Source organism: Thunnus maccoyii, chromosome 16 (genome assembly GCF_910596095.1).
Source record: "Thunnus maccoyii chromosome 16, fThuMac1.1, whole genome shotgun sequence".
In the NCBI taxonomy this organism is placed as follows: domain Eukaryota; kingdom Metazoa; phylum Chordata; class Actinopteri; order Scombriformes; family Scombridae; genus Thunnus; species Thunnus maccoyii.
This window is the reverse complement of record NC_056548.1, coordinates 20,079,096-20,084,994: the sequence shown is the minus strand read 5'-3', so window position 1 is coordinate 20,084,994 and position 5,899 is coordinate 20,079,096. Positions and strand designations below refer to the sequence as shown.

The 5,899-nt window shown below is 39.3% G+C and overlaps 1 long non-coding RNA gene across 1 annotated transcript; it reads left to right on the top strand.

Moving 5' to 3' along the window:
* Positions 1–795: 795 nt before the first annotated feature.
* On the top strand, positions 796–5,617 carry LOC121881585. The gene is made up of 3 exons (XR_006091822.1): positions 796–986; positions 3,771–3,883; positions 5,142–5,617. It is a non-coding gene; the product is annotated as an uncharacterized LOC121881585 (long non-coding RNA).
* The last annotated feature ends 282 nt before the right edge of the window (positions 5,618–5,899 follow it).

The window sequence follows — 5,899 nt, the reverse complement described above, 5'->3', positions numbered from 1 at the left end:
TAAGTTAAATTTAATTAATTAAATTAAATTAAATTGTTGGCGCTTTTGTATATTTGCCATGTATGTGATTTGTAATATATGTGATATCTATCTTTTGAGCTATATTTTACTACTGTGGACCATGATGTGAAAAATACATTGGCTGATTCATTGATTAAAAACAATAAATACATAACAATATCATGTCATGTCATGAATCAAAACCTATGAATAAAATCTATCAGACGTTCATACAGTAACAAAGAAGGGTTTCCAGGATAAAGATGCTCAGACTTCTTATAAGTGTTCTGTAAGCAAAGCAGCAGTAAAACTAAAGGTGTCTTTTGTTGGCCTTGCACTGTTGTCCTTTTAAATGAACCACAAAACCACACTTTCCATGGTGTCGAACTCCCAGACAGCCATTTCTGCCACTACTGGGCCCCACTACCTGTAGAGGAAGGATCTGAGGGCCGTCTGGGATCGTGACTCATAATGTCCACAGCTGAGATGCCTTCCACACACATTCATAGCTGGGCTGTTAAATCATTATGCACATGCTTTACAGCACCTACAGTAGTGCATGACTTCAAAGCTGAATTTAGTTTATTCAGTTTATACATGCATAATATATAGATATGAAGACATCATCATGTACAGCAACATCAATATTCTGCAAGCTTCTTGAAGCTACTATAAATTTCAAAAGCAATCTTTGTTGGCATATAACAATGTCCTAAAATTTAAACTGTATTTGTACTTTTGTCTTTTTACTAGAGGAAACACAAACTACAGTTTTTATGATACTTATCTCCCACACAGTCAATACACTGCTGATACCAGGAGTGGAAATTTGGAAATACTTATCCATTGAATCCATCCTGAATGTTAGATGAGAAGATTGATACATTTCTCATAATTGTTTGCTAAATATAACACTATAGCCTGCAGCCTATTAGCTTAGTATAAAGACTGGAAAGAAGGGGAAGCTAGCCTGGCTCTGACTGAAGGTAACAAAATCTGCCTACCAGCACCTCTAAAGCTCACCAATTAACACATTATGGTTTGCTTAATCCATATAAAAAATGTGAACAAGAAACTAAACTAGCGTAGTTCCCAAAATGTTAAACTAGTCATTTAAAATTCTGTTAGCTCAGGAAAATTACTAACTCCTAGATGACGTGGTATTAGTTTGAAGTCCAACTGAGATTTTTTACTGTCTACTACAGCATACATACTGTATCTGCTCTGTAAATTGCTTGTGCTGTGAACTCAGAAAGAGAAATGTGTATTTTTGAATTCTTTGGTCTCATGATGGTGCCCCCTGTTTGCATTAATTTGATGAAATACCGTTTTGTAATCCTCTTACGTAGATTTAGACTTTATTTCGATACAGCAAATCAAATCTAGCATGAAGCAAAAACATGGTGTTCTATCATAGGCAGAGCAGACGGTCACACTGAGCCTGATAGCATCTGGCTACACAACGCAAAAGCCACAGACCCTGAACAACAACCCACGTTAGCTTTCCTGCTAAAGTCTCTTATCTAACTTACAAACATGAATACATGTCTTGTCCTGCATCTTAGCTTGTTGAACAAGCCTCCAAACAAAACATTCACCAGGGAAAAGTGCACAGCTAATGTCAGTTAGCATGCTAGATAACTAATTAGCTGCTCAGGTGCAGCACATTAAACAGCATGTAAACATACCTGCAAATGTCCCTTTGCTCAAGTTAGATGTTCGTTTGGTCATTGCTTTCAAAATCTATACACTGTCTATCCATGACTTCCTTACTTTCCTAAGGTAACACCGGTAGCATGTCAGCTAATGTCAATCAAACAAGACACAGAGACGCTCCTCCAGCCAGCTGAGACAAAACGGAGCATTTCTGATATTTCCAAAAATACCTTTTTTCGTAATTCGAATAATACAAAACAATCACCAATATATTTTAAAAAAACATGTTGACATTATTTTTGACTGCAAAGAGTGATGAATAAATGTGATTTCAGTAGGACTTTAACCATTGCCTGATATCAGACAGAATTGTCAACTCGTTACACTCTGTTTCCATCTTTGGTCTGACATTGCCTCCACTCTAACCGATTTCCGTAGGGGAAGGGGATGCGATTTGATCATCACTAAACGCTCTGGCTGGTAGTGATGTGATGGGCGAGGTACTGCAAGTTGGGTGGTTTTGGCTCATCTGTTTTCAACATGGCAGCTGGGTCACAAACTTTCTCATATTACAGCTGAACAGTACACTGACAACACTTGACAACAGCTTGACAACAGCATTTGCCCCACCCATGGTACTGATTGGCTTATCGTTAACCCCCTCCCCCTCCATGGTGTTCATTGGATTGATCACTTTTTGAACCGAGAAACCACTGTTTCTAAGTTTATTATGATGCCAAACCAACAGAATCAGTCAGTTCGACTGAGTGGAGTGGGTGAATTCAAAAGTCTGGATGCAGGCAACTTTAACCAAACAAATGCTTTAAAATGAATGTGTATTTGAATATAATGATATTGGCAGGCAGAACACCACACTGAGTTTAAATAAACAGCTCCAGCTGTGAATCACTTTTGTTCACCATAATATTTGCAGCATAGTTAATAATGTATGTTATTGCTGTTTATGTGTATTAAGAGAGTCCTTCAAAGTGCCAGTCAAAACTCGCTCAAGTCATGCAGACACACTTCAAATGTGAGATAGTTCTCTTTGCATTAACTTGCTTTCAGTGTATCTAAACTTACAATGTCTCACAGCGTCTGCTTTCTCTAATATCAAGCATTGTTCTGTGATTTTTACTGAAAGAACAATGGATATTCAGTCCAGTCATTAAGTGGCATTTGGTGATACACTTTATCATGAGATGCTTTTATGAAAAACAATATTGGGGAAGAAGTTGTGAGGGCTTTTTCACAGTTAAGCGTTCTTCTGGTAGTTCACTGTTGCAGCTGTTACAGTATGAGCAATGGGTGTTTCTCTTATTTTTCAATAAATAATGCAGAGAAGGCAAGAAAAGTGGGACAATGTAAGAAGCAAGAGCCATCAAATACAGCTGCTGGGAGGTTACAGAATGATCACATGAGCCAATAAACTTTTTCTACAGTGCCGGCAAGAGATTTGACACAGATCTGCTTTTAGTCAGGATTTTCAGAGCATATCACTAAGAAAAAAGGGCAAAAAAAGAGTTCGTACATAGTTTATCTTTCAGATTCTTCTCACTTTTGGCCAGCTGTGATAGTCGTAAAGTAAGAAATCAACTTTTGGATTAAAAAGTGGATAAACCATGGCACCCAAACACTTTAGGGAGGGGGGACAGTAGAGGAGTAAATGAAAATCAAATGGAAGAGGGCAGTAGAGGAGCAGCCATCTTGTGAGAGGAAGCTTAGATCTCATTGATGTGACTTCAAGAGACATAACATAACTTCATCCATCACTGAACTGTCTGGGGTTCCTGCAGGGACACTATGTCTGCTTGACTCTAAAGTCATGCTGCAATTACTGCATCTTTGTAAACAACGCATATTCAAAATACACAGGTTTACATTTCCATAATGTTTGGTAAACCTGGGGGCCTTGAACTCCATAGAAGTGGAAAGAAAAAAAAAAACACATGACAGATCTCGCACCAGTGGAAAAAGATCTCTAAGTGTTGCCACATGTCCATGTAGACATCAAGCAACCATCATGTAACAGGAGAATTGCAGACAAGCATAGACAGTTTCTGCTTTGTGGTTTGCCATAAGATTCAGAAATGAAATTACCATTCTGCTTGCAGTGATTGCCAGGCTGGATATTCTGTGTTACAGCCACCGAGGAAACCAGTGAGGGAGACATCAATTCTGACATGATCGTGCACACTGTGTAATGTACCTTCTGCTGTCTCGACACGTGAGCTGTTTGAGGTCTACTTTTTCATTTAATGTTTGGTTCTCTCTTTGAATTGGGATAGATTCAAATACCACTCTGTTACTGAGCACATGTACGTATGTAAAGTGTGATTGTAATACACTAAAAAGCCAGATATGCTTGAAATATGCAAGATGCACAGTATGTCATATCTCACTTTGAAAGTTTGCTTACATAAATAAAGCTATGTTTATGTGTTTTGCTGAGAGCAATACAGTCTTTCTCAGGAGGACCCCACTCACATCCACACAACTAAACACATTCACGCCTGCTCAGTACAACCACAGTCTGATCTGTTAGCTCTTTTCCCCTAGAGCAAGGTCCTTTACCCCCATCAGCATCAGTGGGGGGTAAAGGGCCTTGCATTCCTTAACATTTCAGCTGCCACTGTTTTCAGACTTTCAAACATGCAGTGATTGGGCCAAGGGGGCTCGTACAATTTCATTTCAAAAGAAGGTGACATATTCGTCATTAATTGGCCCAAAGGACAGCAAGTAATTTGCGAGAGACAAAATAATCCTTGTTGCAAGATCACAATTGCATTTGATTACTGATCCTTTTCTTTCCAGTGATCATCGCCTAAATATACAGTATAATTCTTTACTCATTTGACTGGTTATAGTCACCATTTATCTTCTCTGTGTGCAAATTAGATGGACTTAGATGGCAAGCAGCACTTTCAAAAACGCTGAATCAGCAGCAGCAGGTGTCAGGAGAGGCCATAATCTTCTGGAGGCTGCAAAGGGGATGTGCGCTTGAACATACTTGTCATTACTCTAACAGTCGCTCACCAACTCATTTGCACATCTCACAACGTGGTCATAAAGCTGTCACTGAATTTTCAAAGACACCCCATCATGCACCTCAGTGGCTTCCAGATTAATGGTATAATTGAAAACATATGCCTCAAGGAGCTCTTATTAATGAGGCGCTTTGACATTTAGATCAGGCAAAAGTTGTGATAGCTAACAAGGGAATAATCTAGCTTTCACTAGTGTTGATAACAAGCTAGTGATTAGAAAAATGGGCATCAGATTTAGAGTGTGTGAGAAGATGCAGTTTAACTCGAGTGAAATGATTCAATGTACGTCATAAAGACGAAGGGCTGTCAGAGTTGATTTGGACAGCTCTCTTTCCCTCAGGCACTGATGTACAATAACAGTGCTAATACTCGTATACTGATGTCATGATGGTATCATTGCTACTGACCCGTTTTCTCTCTCTGATCACCTCTGGTCAGGTTTGGACTTTGAGTGTTTTTACAGCATAACTGGACACAGACTCTCCACTAAGATCTATCAGCGGGGGATGAATAAAAGTCTGCCTGGGCCACATCCATCGGAGGAAGACTCCAGATTACGGCTGTTGCCAGCAGGCTAATTCACAACACATGTGTTTGAGAGTTGAGAGGAGGAAGCCTGCGAGCTGGAGAGACATAGACTAATGTGGCTACTGCATTTAATCCTGCTTTATTAAGTGAAGATTAAACGTTCTTTAAAATGTTACCACAAGTCAAGCATCCTGATTGAATGGCATGTGTGACACCGCGAGTTCACGCGAAGCTGGCTTCCATCACCACACACTCATCCTTCCTTTTGTCTTCATTACTTGTCATTTATCTTTCCAGTGTATTCACATAAAGCAGAAATATCCAAAAATGTCTGTATTTTTTATCCCCTCTTGAGACCTGTTTAAAGTTACAACTATTCTCATTATTAAAACCATAACTCCACTATGTGTTGTCTGAAGTCAGCTTCTTTTCAACAATGACATCATCCTGCAGACACTATACACCATGTTACCAACAGCTGTCGCTATTAGCGATAGTCATCGCAGCTATAACAATTACAGATGAATTATGTAGCTGCAGAGGCAATTATGATTTCATTTACCTCTGTTTGTCCATAAGTCACTGATAATCCTTCAGCATTAGAAGAGAGATGTGCCCTGGCCGCAGCTGACAGTCTGTATTACCGCCTGACTGCTGCTGACTGTAAG